General features: G+C 36.2%; 1 protein-coding gene and 1 long non-coding RNA gene across 3 annotated transcripts in view; both read right to left on the bottom strand.

Moving 5' to 3' along the window:
• Lim3 (Lim3 homeobox protein) overlaps nt 1-22840 on the bottom strand; it is a 56023-nt gene that overhangs the window by 25510 nt on the left and 7673 nt on the right. The window lies entirely within an intron of this gene.
• On the bottom strand, nt 9647-9988 carry LOC149503134 (uncharacterized). Its single transcript, XR_016323002.1, has 2 exons — nt 9901-9988; nt 9647-9821 (listed from the first exon to the last, which is right to left on the bottom strand). It is a non-coding gene; the product is annotated as an uncharacterized LOC149503134 (long non-coding RNA).

A 22840-nucleotide genomic window follows, 5' to 3' on the forward strand; every position in this document is an offset into this window, starting at 1 on the left:
AATTTTTAACACTATTTTATTCTTTTGTAGAAATCATTCGTGAAAATAATAAAATACCATTGAAAATCCATATCTAACTGTTATAATTAATAAAGTTTGCACTTTTTATTACATAGTTAACGATCTTATTTTTTTATCTTTATACACTAGTAGGATAATAGTTTTTAATATTCAGTGTAACAACAGCAAGATGATATAATAATAAAAGTAGCCACGCTGAAAGTCATCGATGAGTACCTGGGACAATCTTTCCGTATAAATAAATTGTTTTCAATTTCGAGAGTGAAATAAATCAACAAATCTGACCTGCCACCTGAGTAGCCATCAGAAGACTGCGGAATTCATTCGTGTCATAAAACGACAGTCATAGATTAGTATTTATTGGAAAGATCAGCAATAAAGAGCACTTTACTTGGAGTTTCCTTGCAGTAAATCAGACGTAAATATGCCAACATCATAAGACTAATAACACGCTGAAAATGTATGTATTATATTATGTTTCAAACAAAGAATATGTAAAACAATAGTATATTTTAACTGTTTAATCTATTTATGTAACTAGCTTTAGAATATTGTCTACACAAATTATAGAAACAAATATCTGTAAAACGAAAATAAATATATTTCTATTAATAGCTGTAGGTATCATAGAAGATAATTGACAGATGCCTGTATCGTGCTAACAATATTTTCAAGATAGGTTTGCTTAATTACAACCATGAATCGTGACCTATTACACCAATTCGTTGAGTTTTCCGCCAGATCTTTGCAGTGGATCGCGATTCCTATCTCGCAGAAGATGTATCTGTGAAGCAACTGCCCTTGAGTTATTGGCCTTCGCTCGAATAGCTATTAACAACGCCGCCCACCGGCTCTCATGAAACTAGAAAGCCCATCGAGCCACCAGCAATCCTTTCTTCCCAGAAGAAAAAAAAACATTCAGACCGTCAGGGTACCAAGAAACTTCATCCACTCGGTGGAAGAATTTCTTTTGTCGATTACCTCAAAAAATGTATAATGTATAACACTAAGATATTTTCTACGAAATCAATATATCCCACTAACCGTGGCACTATAGGGCCTAGTCGACAGGTAGAGTTAAATATCTCTGCAAAAGTGAATCTGAAATACAATTCAAATCATTTTAAACTCTTAGGTGCCCAGACATTTAGCCCCGTGATGAATAAAGTTTACGAACTGATGTAGACGATCAGACGAGCTTGAAAAAAGCCGTGGTCCAACGTTTATATTGTGAAAAAATAGATAAGGCTGAAGAAATAATCATTCATTTAATAGATCAATGTTTCTGAATATACGTTTACTTTTAAAATAACGAAATTTAATGAACCATGCTCTGGATATGTCTCTAGATCCCGCCCGATTGAAAATGGCGCTATAATTTGATAATGCTCGCGTTATCAGATTATGTCTGAACCGAAAAATTATATCATTCAGTAATTAGGTTAAAATGCAATTTAGAGATGCGCCGCGGGCGGCACGCGCCGAACGGGGCACTTTTATGGTAAGTTAGCAGCTGGCCTCAAGCTGGGGAGCACTACCCCTTAAATTCCAATCAAATACATAGTAAACGATGCATATGAGAAATCTTAAAAAATAAATAAATAAGCTAAATTGTAAGCTGGTCGAAGATATAATTAAAAAAAATAGTTTGAGGTCCTGTCTGTTTTTTTTTTATTGCTTACATGGGTGGATGAGCTCACGGCCCACCTGATGTTAAGTGGTTACTGGAGCCCATAGACATCTACAACGTAAATGCGCAACCCACCTTGAGATATAAGTTCTCAGTATAGTTACAACGGCTGCCCCGCCTTTCAAACCGAAACGCATTACTGCTTCACGGCAGAAATAGGCGGGATGGTGGTACCTACCCGTGCGGACTCACAAGAAGTCCTACCACCAGTAAGTGTCTTATAATCTTCTAAATTTTACGCTTTTCATATAAAAGTCATGTGTCTTGAAAACATACCAAAATAGTTAAATGTAATAATTTCTAGTCATTCGATTCACGGTAGAAATATTTACATGTATTATTTTAGATTAAAAGAAAATGCTAACTTTAAATATTCAGGCGTTGAGTCGTGAGTCAACAATAAACATGAATGCTTCCTCAGCCTCATAATGTAATGTATGCTATTTGTATAGTTTCTGCAATTTTAGGAATTTTTCTTCTCGACAACGAGTTGACTTCAGCTAGTGAGCTTCAGCCTGACTGGTATTCACCAAAAAAAATAACAGTTTTGAATGTCAATACGGGAAATATTTCCATTCTATTTTACAAATGCATTGAGTTTATTTGTATTTTTCAAACGAAATCATATTTTTAAATTTCGAATGACAAATACACCTTCGAAGGACTGGCCAATAGTTGACTGGCTGTTCTTTGTTGAAACTTTTCAATGATTTTGACCGTATTAAATACTTCATTTTGAAAAGCCATACAATTCATAACTAATAAAACAAACGGGAAGTACCGTCGTCGCCCCTACAAAAAACGAGTCACCCCACTTATTAAAATTAATAAGTGGGTCCCTCCGTCTGTATTAATGATAGGCTTGTGTCAATAACGTTATAATATATTTGGCAAACAACGCAAATTTGAGTGCGGCTCGCATTTGGTTTGAGAGCCATTGTTGGTTTTGTGGATGCCGTACAAGTAAAATTGGAGGGAAATCACACTGTTTTTTTCTTTTTTTTTGTTTAATATCGAGGTTGCTCTTAAAACTAATCATTAATAATTAAATCCTTAGGAAAGCAAATTCTACGCATTAATAAAAAAAATTTCAGTTAATGATTAAGTTTTATTTTAAATAACGAAATAAACAATGATAATTATGTCATGTAAGTAAATAAACAAACCTTTTTTTTTATTGCCTTTGAAGGCAGACGAACATACGGCCCACCTGATGGTAAGTGGTCACCGTCGCTCATGGACGTCAGCAACGCCAGGGGCAGAGCCAAGCCTATATTACGTTTTATATTTTTGGTTCTAATTGTGTTCTAATTAGCCAGCAACTTTTACCATTACATTGACACGCGTTGTTAATCACCTCTTTATATTTTAATACTTTCGCAAGAGATGTCGCTGCATTGTATCGTTCAATGAACATAATATTTTAACATTCTTTCAAGGAATCCCGTATAGACAGACAGCTATTGCTACCAGCTTTCGTCTCAGAAGCATTCATACATTTTGAATAATAGAAATTCCATAATAGCAACGCATTTGGGACTTGAAACTCATATATCATGATAACCAACGGGTGACACTCACGCTGTAGTATTTATTGGCTTCCCATCTAGCTTTCACGTAACCATTTAGCATAAGATAGGTCGCAATGAAAAGAAAGTAAAAATAAATTTGTGAATATGTATGTTGTCACTGCTGAGTATGCAACTGCAAAGTATACCAAATTAATAAAAATAATTCTTATTTCTAAATTGATGTCGTTTATCATAAGTTTGGACATGAGATCCAAATTGAATATTTTCAAGTACATCAACAGTCTTTGATCTTTATTTGCGAATCACTATGAGCCCTTCGTACGCGTAACCAGCGAGGGTAAATTGTTTACGGAACAAATGTTTATAATAAACTTAACAATATTTTTGTAAGCATGATTTATTAAGATACTTCGACGTGGTATAATAATCTGTTAAGATATATAAATGTGTTTTCGTCTTGCTTTGAATTTTTTTATCATTGCTAATTACTGACTAATTCTAAAGAGCCGAGGGTCAAATTCGATCCAAATCGTTCATAGGCTAATGTGTATTTACAAGTACAGCCTAAAATGTTTTTCACTTTTCTCTAAGTTTTATATACGTAACGTAGGATGTGTTCACAAGTGCTCACAGCTAGCAGCAATCTATCAGCAATCCAATTACTTGTCCGGTCAATACTTTTAGCTGAACTGTGGAAGATGGTTGAAACGTTAAGATTCATTAGAAAAGCTTAGAACGTCAACCGTTATTCTTGCCGAAAGGGTGTAACGGATAAGATGCAAAGAATGATCAGTAATTATGACATAAAACAAAAGGTATCGACAACCTCCAAGGAAATCCCAAATTGACCTACGTTCACCGAACGAAAGCTTTCTTTTCCAGGACCCTGGTCTACAGAATGGAACGCAGCTATGGCCTGTTTTATTTATTTATTTTATTTTTATTGCTTATATGGGTGGACGAGCTCACAGCCCACCCGGTGTTAAGTGGTTACTGGAGCCCATAGACATCTAAATGACACCACCCACCTTGAGATATAAGATCTAGGATCTCTAGTATAGTTACAACTTATGCCCCACCCTTCAAGCTGAAACGCATTACTACTTCACGGCAGAAATATGCAGGGTGGTGGTACCTACCCGCGCAGACTAGCAAGAGATCCTACCACCAATAATTACTAAACATCACGAATACCATCTCTAAAAATAAATCACTACAAAGCATAGTACTACTCGCTTTTCTTCTCTTCAAGATTCCTATGCACACACCTAGCCGATCTGATATAACTTCTTATCTGTTCGTTTAGAACAATTATTTAAAATGATCAAGATTATTTTAAAGATCAAACAAAGGCACATTTCGTGTAATATAATGTAATGCATTTATTTTATTATTATATATTAAAATACTTTTGTTTGTATGTATGTATATTATTTTATATTCTATTTTTAGTATACAGGTATGATATGATAGGCTTAGTATACAGAACAGTACGCAGGTTGATAGCTAGTTAAATTAGTTATAATATAAAGTTCTTCATTTCTTTCTTCTTTCTTTTTTTTGCTGTTAGCTTGGGGGGCTATTCCAGCAACCTGAGAGAATTTGCGAACACTAGCCCTAGCAAGAAAAGTACTTCGCGGAATCTCACCCATAGACACAGCCCACTGAGTTTCTCGCCGGATCTTCTCAGTGGGTCGCGTATCCGATCCTGTGCTAGATTCTGCGAAACACTACTCTTGCTAGGGCCACTGGGCCAGTGTTAGCAGCACTTCCGGCTTGTGACGGAAGGGTAAAGCTGAAATAGCCTACCAAGGCTATCAAAATAGGAAAAAAAAGCAGAATCTACCACCAGATCGGAATCGCGACCCACTGAGATGATTCGGTGAGAGACTCAAAGGGATTCTCGGTCTTTATATAGTTTCTTTTATGGTTTTGTGTCGTAGAAAAGTCAAGTAATTGAATAGTTCGTTTAGCAGTTTTATTTATCTATGTACAATAAATACAGAGAAAATAAGTGAACATCCAAATTTTGCGTACTGTCGCACTATAAATTATTATCAACACTGGCATAAGTGGGTTTTAAGAACAACAAAAGCGCGGGCATCGAGTTTCGAATATCGCAAACACATACGCCATTTCGTCAATTAATGATGTTAAAAAGTATGACTTTCTTTTTAATGTAAGCTCATTAACCCACAATACGAGCGAAGCGGTCTCAGGTAGCTGAAATTGAATCTGCGACGCATGCCGGGTGCTCGGAACCGCGTTTAGTTATGCTTATATTCAAGGACGCGATTTACTGAATATTCAAGTGATATTTTAAAATGGTCTTTATGTATTTCGAATACGTTACAGTTTTCGTGGTAAAGTCGAAAGCTGTAGTCGAAACGTTCGGAATTTAACTTTTTTTTTATTACATAGTTGGGTGGACGAGCTCACAGCCCACCTAGTATTTAGTGGTTACTGGAGTCCATAGATATCTACAACGTAAATGACACCGCCCACCTTGAGATATGAGTTCTGAGGTCTCAGTATAGTTACAACGGCTGCCCCATCCTTCAAACCGAAACGCATTACTGCTTCACGGTTGAAATAGACAAGGTAGTAGTACTTACCAGTGAGGACTCACAAGAGGTCCTACCACCAAATATAACCGAAGACATTCCCATTGTTACAATCAACCCGATGAAAGATTTGTTTTTTTTCAAATGTTCAGTAATAACAATATGAAGATTTAGCAAATGCTTAGGAAAAGCACAGCTATCCCTTTTTGCCTTCGAAGGTAAAAAGAAATCGGTAGACGGCCCTTCAACGCCATGGTACACAGACAAGTAACTGCCAACCGCTGAGGACTATTTTCAAATCTTCTTTGTAGAAGGGTATGACTTGGAAAGGTAGTTCATGCAAGAGCCAGGCGGTACGGGTCACATGTAATTTTTTTCAAAAATTTAATAACCAATATTAGAATTCGAAAAGCCATATGTTAATAAAATATAAAACAAACAGTTACTATCGCGAAATGTTATACTATATGACATACATTAATTTATTGAAAGTAGTCGCTTATCAGCTGCCACATTAATTTTAGATACTATATCTGAAGCCTAGCCTGAATTAGCATACAACTATATCAAGTTTTAAGTCGGACCTCGCGAACAAAAATAAACACTATTTTTATATATTGAGAGTATAAATTTGCTAGATACCGATGTGTAAACCTTAAATTTCAAAGAGGTTATAACACTGTAGGGATTCATGCCAAAATGTGAATACTAATATCTATCTATCTTACTTTTATAGTACTTTTAGTATTTTTAATTTGTTACCAACCACCCAAAACAAAACCAAAACAATCAAAACATTACGAATTTATCTCCCCGCTTTGTGAATTAACACGATCTACCGCAATCAGTAGTATTTTCGAGGCTACCTCGTCTTTATTTTAAATCGCAACCAACAAAAACGACTACCGTAACAAAATTAGACTTATAAAAAAGCCGTAAACTTTTTGTGGATTGAACTCGTTCGTGCGTTTTTGTACCGGGTGCGAAACAAGTTTTCCTAAAATATTGCATCAATTCAAATCGTACGCATTCGTTTCTTTTTTTACTATAATACGAGATAACTATATGAACTTAAACCTAATCTGCCATGATAAGTTTATTTTTCATTTTCTGAAAACGAACGGCTTAAAACCCAACAGAATGTTGGCACTATAGGAGTGTAATGATTTTGGAATGTATTTTTGTAGGATGTAAATTGGCATTTGATATATAACTTCAAAATCGACGTCCTAAGCACTCAAAAGAAAGTCTTTTAAGAATCCTTCTTGTTCACTATTTTACAACATAGGAAAGAAAATAAAAAAAATAAAGAGAATACGCTGATTTACTCTGTTTTGAAATCCTGCAGAATCCACGATTGCTTCATTATAGGCAAGATGTTGGTATCTGTCCGTGAAATAGTATAAATAGGCAGGAAGCTCACGACACGTACTGTGAACACACTAGACAAATCAGTGTATGTTATTTATAAGCGATTCTTAAAGCACCATGCGCCTTCATGGTCAGCTACTTAAAACATATAAACTTCGTAGTCTTTAAGTGTTCAAAAAACGCAAATTTTGTTCTAGATAATTTAATGTGGATACGACCTAAACCTTCAGCGTGTCCTCGCAGCACCGATTATAGTGATCGTACTGCCCTTGTACCGGTTGCGGCGACCGTCGCGTGCTGTCCATCGCAAATTGCCTATTACGCTACTGCTTGTGCATTAGATGCTGTTCGAATAAAAATAAAAAAATCTTATTACATTTATTTCTTTGCACGTGTCGCATGTAGTCGCTCAATGGAAATCCTACGCTTATTCAAAGTTTATTTTTATTTCATTCAAATATACTTGAAGCTCATCGACTGACTACACGTGCCACTATTGTAATACGTATTCAATTTAGAGTAATAAATCTTAATTTTGCATACGATGCCTATGGACTGATTAAGCCTAACATTTAGAAATATTTAGAAAAAGAGTGTTCCCAATATTTTATATAGTCAGTTAATGAATATAAAACTATTGTTTTCAGATATTAATTACAATAATAATTAAAGTTATACAAATTAAAATAGTATTTTAAAAATATATGTATAATATTCTAACTTAACTAGTAAAGTTAGTAATATTAAAGTCGATATTTAATGTGAGATACGTGCACTTCCAATTTAATAAATGAAAATTGCAGTACGCACAAATATTAGATTTTTCTTTTTGTATGGTTACGCTTATAGTCTTATAGTGGCTAACGCTACAGATGCATTATGATTCCAGATAATTAGATAATGATAGTGATGTTTCACGCAATGACATAATGTTTATGTACACATTATGTTTGTTAAACAATACGTATGACCTCTCAGTTGCGTTATCGTCTAATTTAAAATGACTGTGTTGTTTTCTGCGGCACCACCTTGAGACATAAAGTTGAAATGCTAATTAATTTGGAAACGGTCTTTCAAAATTTCGAATCCGTGACGCGTTGCGGCAAAAACAGTCTGTATACCGAATCATGCTCACACGCAGCAAACCCGCTTAAAAGATTCACAAAATGCACAAAATTCTATGTCACTCCTCTCGGTCTTGCAAGTCCATCAAATGATTTTATTACATTCCATTACAATTAATTAATCCGATTTATTTTCAATTATCATAGTTATGTAGTATAAATATGAATTACCTAAAATATGCTTTTCTTTATATTAGCATCTATTTTGAAGGCCCTGGAAGATTTTAAGAAAATGTTTTACATTTTGTTTGCGTAAATTAGTAAAAACAAAAATAAAATAAAACATTTTCTAGTTCTCTTTCTTCTCAGTGGTTTTTTTAGTGAATATGTTAACTGAATTTTTGCAGTTATCACTAGTTGTATTAAAATGTACTGATAAAATTTCTTTCACAAAAACTTTATCCTGACATTATTTACAAACACAACGAAAGATAAATCATCAAATCCATCGAGCCGTGCTGAATTGATGTTGCGTGGTATATGTATATTAAGTCTTTGTCTGTGAAGCTGCCTTTTTTCAGTACCTATTCGCTGATAGCCTAAGGGACTACTCTAGCTTCTCGCGGACGAGTAGGTGAGTTCTGGGCTCAACTTGAGAGAATTTGCTAACAATAGCCCTACCAAGAACAGCTCTTCGCAGAATCTACCATCAGATCGGAATTGCGACCCACTGAAAACATCCGGCGCGAAACTCAACGGGTTGTGTATTAGCCCAAGAGCCCGTGGGATCTACCTGTATGTATTTGACCAGACCTGAATTTTCGTACATTGAGACCGCTATACCTACCATGCATGAGGTGGGGACTCACTAAGCTCAAAGTGGTCGACGCGCCGAGCGCTCAAGTAGGACAGGTACTGATTTTGACGGATTTTAAATCCATTTGACCACGTCTACCGTTTTGAAATTTTGAAAATATATGATTATTATTATCGGAAAATAAGAATGGCAGACCATTATCGCGCATTTTACTTTGTGGCAGACCACTTTGAAAATGCTAAAAAAATATTTTTTTTAAAGTAATTGACCAGATCTGCCATTGATATAATAATATGTTGTTTATTATAGTCTTAAAAACTTATATTGATCACGGCAGACCTCTACATTGCGTACACACATCAACATATAATAAAATCTTAGCTACTACCCGGCCAGATGTATATTATGTTTTCCGTTCACTGTTGTAGAGGAATATAATTTACTTGCGATTTACTTCAGCAATGTATTTACCGAAATTAATATTTTTTTATATTCTATATACTAAACTTCATTAGTTAGATAATAAAGAAGTGAATTTTTTATGGAATAATTATAAATAATACGGTATAATGCTGATCAAAAAATAATTCAATTCCTCATTTTTATTTCGTCAAGACAAAATTTAAAAGTGTTAAATCAGTTAAAAAAATATATCATGCATGCATTACATATATATATATATCAATCTTCATTCATCATCATCATCATCGGAGTCATCTTTATTGTTAAGCGACTCGTCTTCATCATCCATTGAATCGAATACTGCAAAAATAAAACATAAATTGTAAAATGAACGTAAATTCATCTGAACATGTTCGAGAAAAAATTGTTATCAACTTACCAGGAACATTGGTGATTAAGTCACTCACAAAATATGGAAGTTGGTCACCTTCGAACCCTTTGAAGGCATATATGTTGTCCTGCTCAATCCAACCAATACTCCAATGGGTCTAAAGTTGTGGGTTGCTTTTTGTAAGCATTTCTCCAAATAGAAGAAATATAGTGGGCCCTCAAAAGTTGTTGATAAAGCTCACTCTTACGCGGTGGTATTGAGCTTGCTTCAAAATTTTGATTTTTTTTCTATAATTTTCATTGATGTCTGAATCTTTATAGTTGCTAACGAATAGCTGGAACCTTCCATCATTTACATCACTAGATTTTTTGGCATTGTATAGCTGGCAAGTTAAATGTTGAATGATAAAAATGAGGAATTGAATTATTTTTTGATCAGAATTAAACCGTATTATTTATAATTATTCCATAAAAAAATCACTTCTTTATTATCTAACTAATGAAGTTTAGTATATAGAATATAAAAAAATATTAATTTCGGTAAATACATTGCTGAAGTAAATCGCAAGTAAATTATATTCCTCTACAACAGTGAACGGAAAACATAATATACATTTGGCCGGGGAGTAGCTAAGATTTTATTATATGTTGATGTGTGTACGCAATGTAGAGGTTTGCCGTGATCAATATAAGTTTTTAAAACTATAATAAACAACATATTATTATATCAATGGTAGATCTGGTCAATTACTTTAAAATTTTTATTTTTTTAGCATTTTCAAAGTGGTCTGCCACAAAGTAAAATGTGCGATAATGGTCTGCCATTCTTATTTTCCGATAATAATAATCATATATTTTCAAAATTTCAAAACGGCAGACGTGGTCAAATGGATTTAAAATCCGTCAAAATCGGTACCTGTCCTACCTGAGCGCTCGGCGCGTCGACCACTTTGAGCTTAGTGAGTCTCCACCTCATGCATGGTAGGTATAGGGGTCTCAATGTACGAAAATTCAGGTCTGGTCAAATACATACAGGTAGAGCCCACGGGCTCTTGGGCTATATATTTTAAGGGTAAGTTTGCTTGTCGAACTCTTCCTCGTAATCGACAAGTTCGACGAGGACTGAAGTTGCCGTTTTATGATTAATACTGGTGATAGGACCTCGTGTGAGTCCGCACCCCTCCTATTTCTGCCGTGAAGCAGTAATGCGTTTCGGTTTGAAGGGTGGGGCAGCCGTTCTAACTATACTGAGACCTTACCTTGTAACTATTGCACCGTCGAGTCAGTCGTTTGATTAATTCATTGGAATCTACTGAAGTCCCTTCATTATCTTAATCACTTTTAAGATTTGCCTGATCGAGATCTGCCTCCGTCACGACAACAAGCTATTATTTCATTAATTAGTATGAAAAGAGATTAAATACCAACGGATTTAATTGCTATAAATATTTTTAAAGCAGAAATCTTTTGTTGACCTTGCTTCAATTGCGTGAAGGCTTGAAACGAGAACACTATAATTTTAATTATTCCAGATTCTATTAGGTAATATAACCTAGAATCTACAATTTGCATTCTTTAACCAATTTTCAAGTACTAAAAACACAAAAGTCACCATTGGATGTAAGATAGTTTTATTTATTCTATTTCACTAATTAAGTAACGACTTCACGAAAGCTGATTAATTATTCAAATTGGAATTACTGTCTTCTAAGTATCTACAGAGCTTGTTATCCTGTCTATTGTCCATCGCGAGACAATCATGCGTTCTAATTTAATGTTTAAGACAGCTGTTAAATCAATGACACTGTGACCTTGTGTCGCAATGTCAGTAAAGCTAACTCAGGCTTGCGGCGGCTAGTGATAGGGCATATTGAGGGAGCATCCAAGTGGTTATCTATTTCCGCATTAGAATTTTTTTTTTTTTTATGGCTTTGATGTGTGGACAAGCTCACAGTCCACCTGGTGTTAAGTGGTTACTGGAGCCCATAGACATCTACAACGTAAATGCGCCACCCACATTGAGATATAAGTTCTAAGGTCTCAGTATAGTTACAACGGCTGCCCTACCTTTCAAACCGAAACGCATTACTGCTTCACGGCAGAAATAGGCAGGGCGGTGGTACCTACCCGTGCGGACTCACAAGAGGTCCTACCACCAGTAATTACGCAAATTATAACTTTGCGGGTTTGATTTTTATTACTCGATGTTATTATTCCTTCATCGTGGAAGTCAATCATGAACATTTGTTAAGTACGTATTTCATTAGAAAAATTGGTACCCGCCTGCGGTATTCGAACATCGGTGCATCGCTACATACGAATGCACCGGACGTCTTATCCTTTGGGCCACGACGATTTTAGATTTTGAAGGGCTATCTAAATCATAACATAAGGTTGGGGAAAATGTCTTTTCGGATTATAGTATGTATATACTTGTAATAAAATCTCTTTGGCTATACTATTTGCATCTGGCTGGTTTTAGTATCATTAAAAGTTTAAATTTTAAAGAAGATAATTCCAAATTCAAATTAGGAAAATGTGTGATTTTTATTTATTTATTATTATATTTATTTATTTATGTACACACAGAAAAGAGGACATAATACAGAGTAATAGGAAAATTATGTACAAAGGCACTGCTTATTTCTTTAAGAAATCTCTTCTAGCAGACCTGCGAGAGGATAATGAGAATAATAATAAAAAGTGATGAGTGTGTGTAGAACAAATAACACATAACTAAAATAACAAATACAACATGAGAATTATAGTAATGCACATACACATAGCAAATATTGTTAAACTTGAATACAAAATATTATAAGTAGCACAGTAACACTCGTATATGCGAAGAGTATAGAACCATGATCAGTCGGTTGACGAGAGATAAAATTGTTTGACCTTGTATTTAAAAACAGAAACAGACTTGCAAACTCGGATGTCAGCCGGCAACGAATTTATTTATTTTTCGTACTGTCAACACGAGTGAGTCTAATGAAGAAATTCGATACATTTTAAAATTTTACTACAAAAAAGGTAAAAATGCAACGCAAGCTGCGAAACAAATTTGCGTTGTTTATGGACCTAGTGCAGTGTCTGTGAGAGTAGCACAAATTTGGTTTAAGCGTTTTCAATCCGGAAATTTTGATGTCAAAGATGCACGTCGCTCTGGTCGCCCTGTTACGGATAAAATGGATGTCATTTTTGAAAAAGTGGAGCAAGATCGACATATCAGTAGTTACGACGTAGCTGAAGAACTAGGAATTTACCACAAAACAGTTTTGGCGCATTTGAAAAAAAACTGGGTACACCATAAAGCTTGATATTTGGATACCTCATGAGCTCACTGAAAGAAACCTAATGAACCGTGTAGGTACTCATTTGTGATTCTTTATTACGACTTAATGAAACCGAACCATTTTTGAAGAAGCTGATAACTGGTGATGAAAAGTGGATCACGTACGACAAGAACGTGCGAAAAAGGTCGTGGTCAAAGGCCGGTCAGGCTTCACAGACTGTGGCAAAGCCCGGGTTAACTCGCAACAAGGTGATGCTGTGTGTGTGGTGGGATTGGATGGGCATTATTCATTACCACCATCGATTCTCGGACCATCGATTCTGAACTCTACTGCGAGCAACTGATGAGATTAAAGCAAGAAGTTGAGAGAAAGCGGCCGAAATTAATCAACAGAAGGGGTGTAGTTTTGCATCATGATAATGCTAGACCTCACATATCTTTAGCCACTCAGCAAAAATTAAGAGAGCTTGGCTGAGAGGTGTTAATGCATCCGCGGTATAGTCCTGAAATTGCGCCTTCAGATTTCCACGTTTCGGTCTCTTCAGAATTCTTTAGGCAGTGTTAGGTTAACATCACGAGAGGACTGCCAAAACCAATTGTCGCGGTATTTTGATCAGAATCCCCAAAATTCCTATAGCAATGGGATCATGACCCTACCTACAAGATGGCAAAAAGTTATTGAACAAAATAGTACTTACATACTTTAGTTAAATGTAAATAAATTATATTAAAAAACGTTGTGAATTTTCTAAAAAAAATGGGAAGAATTTTTTTCCCTAATATGATTGAAATTTCCATGTCAGTACAAAGATTTGCAATTTGCCAACCCTAGGCACCTAGGCTAGATCAAACACCACAGGCTACTCTTTAAATTTGTATGTCCTATGAAGCTATTTATTGGGCGAAGAAAATAAATATGTATTATAATATTATTTTGTCGCAAAGCGGGCGATGGCAATTTATGACCCTATGGGATCCGCTAACCACTTAACGTCAGGCAAGGCGGGGATTTTTTTTTTATTGCCTTTGTTGGCAGACGAGCGTACGGCCCACCTGATGGTAAGTGGTCACCGTCGCTCATGGACGTCAGCAATGCCAGGGGCAGAGCCAAGCTGCTGCCTACCATTTGTCCCTTTTATCAATAAAGAACATGTACATTTGTGTGCTGACACTCGTAAGAATGATTAATGTATTTAATTTATTATTATATATTATATTTATAATTACCATAAAGATTTTCAATAAAATTTTGTTTTATTTAAAGATTTTATATTAACTATTACTAGCTGACCCGGCAGACTTCGTAGTGCCTCAATCGATAAATAAAAGACCAAAACTTTTGTATAAAATAAACTTAAAACAAAAAAGGAGTCCGTCCGACGCGGAGCACATCAAAGAAAAACAAAATTGTTATTTTTATTTAATTCCGAGCATTTTCATATTTATCTACAGTTATCTACCTATTAAACCTTCTCTGGACTTCCACGAATAATTCAAGACCAAAATTAGCCAAATCGGTCCAGCTGTTCTCGAGTTTTAGCGAGCCTAACGTACAGCAATTCATTTTTATATATAGAGGTTAAATCCATATTAACATTGTTGTTAATTTAAACAATATTAAAACTATAAATTCTAATATAGTAATCACCGCATACTTGACTTATTAATAAGGCACTGGGAGCTTGTAAATCAGTATTGGTCAGCTGTTAACGAGATGCGGCGCGTGCCGGACTCACGGAAGCCCCTCTGGGCGTAGGGCTTCGCGTGACGTCAGACCCATCTGCCTGACAGATGGTGCCGCGCCCTCAACCACAGATAATATCGCACCACACACGCCACACTTTCCCGGAACACAAAATCATAACTACCCAAACGCAATTTGCGTTAAGTAAAGATTAAAATGTCTAAATGGATCAACACTAGATTAATTGTCTTTACACTTGGTATTACTATGAAACCTTGATTATGTGTCATTAGGAGTATTATGGCGTATCAACAACCATTAAATACTAAACGAGTCGAGAGCTCCTTTGCCTAAAATATGTTTCATAAAATTAAAATACTCGTATATGTGAGCTCTCGCTAGGGCGAGTGGTAAAAAGTTCTCTTAGATTGAGCCCTATGAGGGCACATACCAGTCCACGCGTATTTCGAATAGCCACAAAGCTATCAACGATTACCTAGGGAAAAAAACAATACATATGAAAGCGTGAAACAGTAAAACACAATGAAACGCATAAAAACATTCATAAATAAAATTCATAAAGCAATAAAAAGTTCAGCACAGTAACACCGCAAGAACTTCATTGAAAACAAACAAACTGATCTTCTAAAGTAAATTGACACGGAATAAGGATGTCGTGAGCAACATAAAAACTATGAACTTTCACACACGGCATACTCAGACTGATACAGTGTGGTTTATTGCGGAATCAAAGCGGAAAGTGCTGTAATTGAATTTGGGAAACAATCCGTTACCCACGGAGAGTGTATACAATACATTCGGAACACGCGCGAAAAACAGCTTTTATTCACCGGAAAGGTAATCACTGGATATAATAAATCTTTTTTTTCCTTGTAGCTATAGATATTGTTTTGTCATAAATAAAGTAATGAATTAACTATTTAATTTAGTTGAAAATATGGCTATTTTGCATATTTTTTTGCAAATACATATAACTTGTTACACAGTTTGCATAACACAGACGTATCGTATGAACAGCGAAACCTATTTCCCTAGATAAAAATATGGTTTCAGTTAAGAAATCGTACACTTGATCCGGGCAATCTTTGTACAACTTCCACAAAAGTGCCCGTCTAAAAAGCACCCTTAAAAAAAGGGAATCCTACCCGTTCTATTCGCCCCGTTATCAAATTTCGTTCTGCTTTTTTTTAGTTTGGGAGGAGATACTGCCCGAAGGCCTTTCTAGTTTCAACAGGACAGTTGGGCGAGTACGGGCTAAGCCTTGAGGGGTGATATTTCCTAACAGATGCCCGACCGCCTCCGAAGAAGACCTAACAGCTCAAGGGCAGCTGTTTCACGACTGCCTCTAGTACCAGATCGTAAGCGCGACTCGCTGAGAAAATCCGGCGAAAAACTCAGCGGGCTGATGCATGCAACTCTTGGACGAGTTCAACGAATACGATTACCAGGGTCCCTATGCCTCTTCCTAATGCAGTCGTCTAATGACAATGGACCGGATGCATCTGTAAAAACGTGATAGGGCGCTGACGATGGCTGGCGCAGGACGTGAGCCGCACTCGGCGAGTAGTCAGCGGCGGTCAAGATGAGGCGATTTTCATAATGCATCGGCTTATCCAAGTACCGTTCGGACGCTGACTTCAGGGGTCTTGTGATGGATTCGAGGCCGAGATCGTCGTGACAGTCGAAGTTTCTCGCAAACCATGGTGCTCCGACAGCTCTCCTGCCAAAATAGGATGGAAGAGACTGAAGTCTGTCTACTTATATATGGGTACAAGCTGCGTGAGCGAACGCCACACTCGCGTAGGTCATAGTAGACCATCTGCAAGTTTTGTAAAGTGTCCCCTTATTACAAAGAGGCATTTTACCATACTCCACTTGCAGACCATTGGGTAAAATCTGCCGACGATGAACGCGGCACAGTCACAGACGGACTTTATGTGTGGACGGACAGTCATGGGTGCATGGGTGCATCCAGGATGGCTCCCAAGCACTTGACCTTTCTGATCCAGAGTACTGATTGACTGAAGAGGGCGATCGACGTGTATTTCTACTGCTTCTAAGCATGGATGGGCTATAATGGGTATAATGCAGCAAATCCAGCCCAATTATAAATTTGCGTACTGAGATTAACAACCGGCATTTACAAGTAGTAGTCTGACGTATTGTGGGCCCGTACGCGTCTGTACCACTATCCTACCGACTTCTGACGAGAAGTAGTCGTGCGTTCTGACTCAAAGGTACAACCGTCGCGTAATAAAATTGAGACTGCTACCTCATGTCTCAAGTGGATGACGGCAATCAGGTTGTGATGTCTACGGGCTTCGGTAAACACTTAACACAAGTCAGACAATGAACACGTTCACCCATCAATCCAATTATAATAGTGAAGTATTTTTATAGAAAAACCGTTTGAGGAAACAGTCAGACAAAATCATCTATGTAGTATTAAAATTAGGACGTGAAGCAAAAACTTTGTACCCCTTTTTACGAAAATTGTGCGGGCGGAGAAGTATGAAATTTTCCACACTTATAAAAAATATAGAGAAGGAGTGCAGAATGCAATTTTTTTTAAAATCAAGAATTAATAATAGGTTAAATCAATAAAAAAACATTATACACACTACCAGGTATTTGATATACACACACACACACACACATATATATATACTCTTTGTGTATTGTCAACTTTTGTTATTGCTTAAAGTCTGTTGTCTAAATGAAAATAGGTCAATATCTAACCTTTAATATTAATTGTCTATAGTGTGGTCTTGGCGAAATCTGTGAATAAAGAAGTACTTAAAATAATCTTTGACAATGGAAGTTTAATAATGTTCAAATTTATAATTTCAATTAATTAGACTCGAATTTCGACTACTGCTGGACGCCTAGTAATAATAAAATCATGATAACTTGAAATATCTTATTACTTAATTATTTTTTTATTAACACCATAAATTGCTGCATACGGTAATACCAAGGTTTCGTCATCTACATCAAGTAAATAAAGGCACGTGGCTACTTTTTAAACGCGAGAAAAAACAATAAAGTAATATCTCACAAGTATCGTTTTCACCGAGATCAATGTAAGCCCCACGCTTTAATCGAATCGCTGGGGTCGGACCGACCCCGGGGCGACATTAGTGTTACATTTGATTCGTATGTGGACCGTGTTACCAGTCTTATTGTCTTCTTTGTCGTGCCCATTTTAAGTATATCTCAGACAATTTGCGTTCACTAACGGTAATCGTATCCGAAAGACTTATTTCTTGATAAACCTTGATAAGAAGCTTGATAAAGCATCAGTCGTTTCTAAACAAACAAACAAAAAGTTGATACACACGCACAAAAAAAGGAACTGAATCGTTTTGTCTTTGTTTATTTATGTATGAATTAACAAATTAACATAGCCTTTATTTAGTCCAAAGTTAGTATTCATTTCCCTTTTTTTGTTTCGGGAAAACTTAACTGACACCTTGTGTACTAAACCGAAAAATATTATCGGCCAGTATTTACGCAATACTGTTGATTGTAAGTACCGGCAATGAAAACAAAAGTCCCATCTCTCAGCGGGTTGGCGCAGTTTGTATTTGCTCTCCGCCGGGAGGGGGTCATTACTAAACACCATTACACTTTTTGTGCCAAACGTTTTGTCGGTATAACAAGGGTGAAAACGACCCAACAAAACGAACGACATGCTCTCAACGCCGTAGTTGTTTTTTAGCATTGGAAAATACAACTATATATATACCAAACAATATGTTGACCATAAAATTATCGCTACATTGGTTGATGAGAAATTAACTAGTCTTGAAATTCAAGCAAAACTATTATCTACACTCAACTCGAGTAATAAATCGTAGAGAAAGTAAGAAAAGTTACCATTCTTGAAAATAATACATGAATTCAAAGACTAACTGCGTAATGGAGAAATCAGATAATTTAATAATTTAAGCTCCTTCCTTGTGTTAACAAAGCGGGAGACTGCAGGACTGCGCGCTACTCTTGAGAAAATTTACTTGCGAGAACAACCTAATGAAATGAAGAGAATAGCTAATTGAGGTTCAACGGCCTGACAACGATCTGCGCTGTCTCGATTAAGACGGTGAGAATACCTTAACGAGCCTTTATGTAAGCCAACCAGACATGTGAAGACACAATATTTTTTAAAAACAGTGTGTGAAATTTACAAAATGATTTCACTGGAAAGAATGATTATTCTTCAAACAATATGTAGATATTGAGGTTAAGCCTCGTAATAATAAAAAGTGATAACTTTTATAGGTGTGAACAAAATTTCGCGAGCTATTTGGCTAAGTGATTGCATAACATTTACATGGCTTAATAAATTTGAATGCATTCATGGAAGTGAATCGTCATCAATCTTGAAGGGGTGCGGAGCGAACATAGAGCGATAATGCGCGCAACATATGGCGTCGCATCGGTAGTGCTATGAGCCGACACGCTTCGATGCCACCGAGTGGGCCCACAGTCCAAGTGACCCGTAGCGACCTTAGATACAGGCTAGGTACTACACACACACACCGCGCCCAAATAAAGATCGGATCGCTGTACTAATGAATATAGTACAAGCACTTGTTGTCAACTCCCTTTGTACGAACCACTCAATGACAAATGTTTCATTCATTTGTGAATTTAAAAAGCACTTGTCATCCGTCCATTTGCAAATCACCCGTATCATCTTTATAGACGAAAGTGTGTATCTAGTGCATGATATGTTTCTACTTGAAATTGTAATGGTAGTTTTAAAGAATAATAATAATGGTAGTTTTTATTAATTTGATGCGAAAGCTGATAACAGTTATTATTATAGGTAACGTTGCAGGTATAGTCGTTTTTCGAGTTCCATTAACTTTTATTGATTGTTCTATTATACTTTGCATAGCTTCGTCCGTAAGAAAATTAGTAAATGTAGTTAAGAGGTAAGAAACGCTGTTAAATAAATAAATAACAAGAGATACTAAAAATATTAAGTCTCATTTTTTAAATCAAATAATAATCAAAATTATGAAATTTATTTTATTGACATCGGATTTTGATACGTGTGCAGATTTTCAAGTTTCAATCGGACGTCTTGAGGTTAGTGAAAATGATATAGAAAAACTATCGGTTACATAGATAGACACATCAAAGCTAATAAATGTGTGTAATTAAAACTGATTTTACGGTTTAATTTCGCATTTTTTATTGTTATTATTTCCGTCGTTTTGAATACTTTAGTTTTCGTGGCCACAGACTGTCAATCGTAAAGAAAGCGAGGATGAAACGTAAAAATTTGTTTTGATTAAGTCCACGCTTTGCGATAAGAGAAGGAAATACTACATACAATAAGTGTATATTAAAAATAAAGTGACATTTTGAATTTGCTGCATAGATTGTTTCTAGTGTACGACGGCGTTGATCCTTTTTTTTAATTTTTTGGGATAAGGGATGAGATTAAAGTTAGTTGGCGTGTGAAAATGATAGGACACGGCCGATAGGCTATTCTATACCTATGTATATAGATGAGACATCCTATAGGCACATTTGTTGTTACAATAATTGAGCCTTTGAACGCAACAACGTGAAGGACGTACTTACTCATAATTACATTGGGACAATGAACATTATAAACTTAGAAATCGACATGTATTACCTATTTATTCTGCTGCATATTTTTGTTATATATTATTTGGTAGATTTTTGGGATCTAGGAGCTGTTTGTGCTCCGTAGGCCTTTCCGGCTTCATCAGACTGAGTGGGCTCAGCCGGAGCCCCCTCCCTAGCTTGCTAACAGCATCCCAAACGTATCTATAGTAGACCTAGTAGCTCAGGGGCAGTTGCTAAACGAAGGCCTAAAAACCACCTGATCGGAATCGTGACCGTTGAGAAGATCCGCCGAGAAACTCAAGCTAAGCCTATGGGCTTACTTAGAATGACTTTGACGAGTATAGGGAGCTCAACAAATACGGTTACTGTGGTAGCATTCCGTGTGAGCTTATGATATTATACCCTACCATAAGTGCTCAACTGATGTAGTACTCGCCACCACGTGAATGCTCGCCCTGAATTGACATTGTTATCTCGCTTGAAGTAACCGAAGAATCAAGGTAGGTATACCACCAATCCGTAAGGATAATACCAAAGTAGGAGTAGTATCCAGAGGAAGTTGGAGTTGCATATGCGCAGCCGGACAGATTATTGTAGCGTTAGAACTACTTGTAAAATAACTGGGATTATTATTTTCGGCAATAGATAACTAAAATGTAGAATAAAGATGAACAGGTATAATTCGGTATTTCAAAAGTATTTTCTAAGCATAATTTTCAAAGTGACACATAGATTTCACCGTAACTTTGTGTAGGTATGTACGAGTAGGGACTCCGAGGAGGGCACGCACGCAGGGAGTGCTAAGTGCCGGGTGGCCACATGTCGCTCTCGTCTCGCTAATCTCCAGGATTTGCCATGCAATGTCCCTCATAAAACTTCTCTGTCACTCTAACGGACACACAATAAAGCCATCTCATACAACTCATTGAATATTATTGCTCTGTAGGGATTTTGAAAATATGGAGCCGTTTAGCGAAAGCCGTACATTGTATCCATCCAATGGAATTATTCATACGCGGCTCGCTGCATTTATCGCTTAATGGTATTAGCTATTATATCGCTTAATAGCTCGATTTGCGACTTTATGTGCTGAATTTTAATTATTGTAAAAACTAAATGTTCACGGTGCTTGAATTGATCCAAGAAATGGAAATCAGGATAGAGACCTTGCCTTAAAAAACAGAATGAAATATAACTGAGTTTTTGGGTAACTATAAGAATTAAGAGTTGAGTGCTAGATAATTTTTTGTGACCTAATTTTGTGGAAATCATGTCGACTCCCTACATTACCTTGCAACCACAATTTACATAATTAAAACTCTATTATTTAAACATTTTCAAACTAAACAATGATTGCTGTTTTACCTTGTTGACTTCACGTTTTTTTTAAGGATCAGTAAGTCAGTGTCAGTGAGTTTAATTATAATAGCATGGTGCTGTCAGCGCGCCATGCGGCGCAGGATGCACATGGCAACTGATTTCTTGCCAAATTTTTACTTTCACTCGATAGGAATATAATCCGTATTAGAAAGAGGTACAGCTCATAATGCAATATAATTGAGGTGCCTGTACGCAAACATAACAGAGTTCGACGATGTATTGTGGGGACTTCGGCTTGTCATTGCTTTCCTCGCAACCCTAAAATCAGTCCATTATATCACACGGACCAGACGATACGACAGGTCAACTTTTGTTGTTCGATAAAAGCCGTGGATTACACTCCAATTGTTGGCACAAATGTTGGATATTAGAAAGCATTTCGTGTATGACTACCATAATTTTATTTTATTTTATATAGCTTTAATTAGACAGCGTTTTCCTGTTATTTCTAACAGTATTCAAAGTATCACAAAGTTGACGCTGGTTTTCAAATTGTCATTTGACATTTTATCCTACGAGTATATACGGTACTACATGATTGCGTATAATTTCATAAGTATATTCAGTGAAATAAAATGTTTAGTACTTATTAAGACAATAAGAAAATAATTTTTCTTTAATAATTTAGTAAATAAATGTATTCGCCCACAGAATATCAATAAGCGTATGGTACTTTTAAATTGTTTCTTTTTTACATCAAGAAAGAAAACGTGAATATATTTCTTTGTCGAACGGTAAGTCAATAGAGGTTTTGAGGCATTGCCCTCGCAAAGACGGGGAGAGGGGACGGAGGCTTGTGTCTGGGGACGGGGGTACTCTTCTTGATTACAGCACTCCCTCCCTGCTCTCCCAACTCTACCCCGCCCTTCTGTAATACACATAAGCCTACATAATGACAGCCACATTAAAGTGTCATCTAAAGTGACGAAAATTAAAAAAAAAGAAGCAAATATTCATTTGTTGAAAGAAGAAAAAACAAAATGCACTACGGCAAATGATACG

Source organism: Bombyx mandarina, chromosome 04 (assembly GCF_030267445.1).
Source record: "Bombyx mandarina strain Sakado chromosome 04, ASM3026744v2".
Taxonomy (NCBI): domain Eukaryota; kingdom Metazoa; phylum Arthropoda; class Insecta; order Lepidoptera; family Bombycidae; genus Bombyx; species Bombyx mandarina.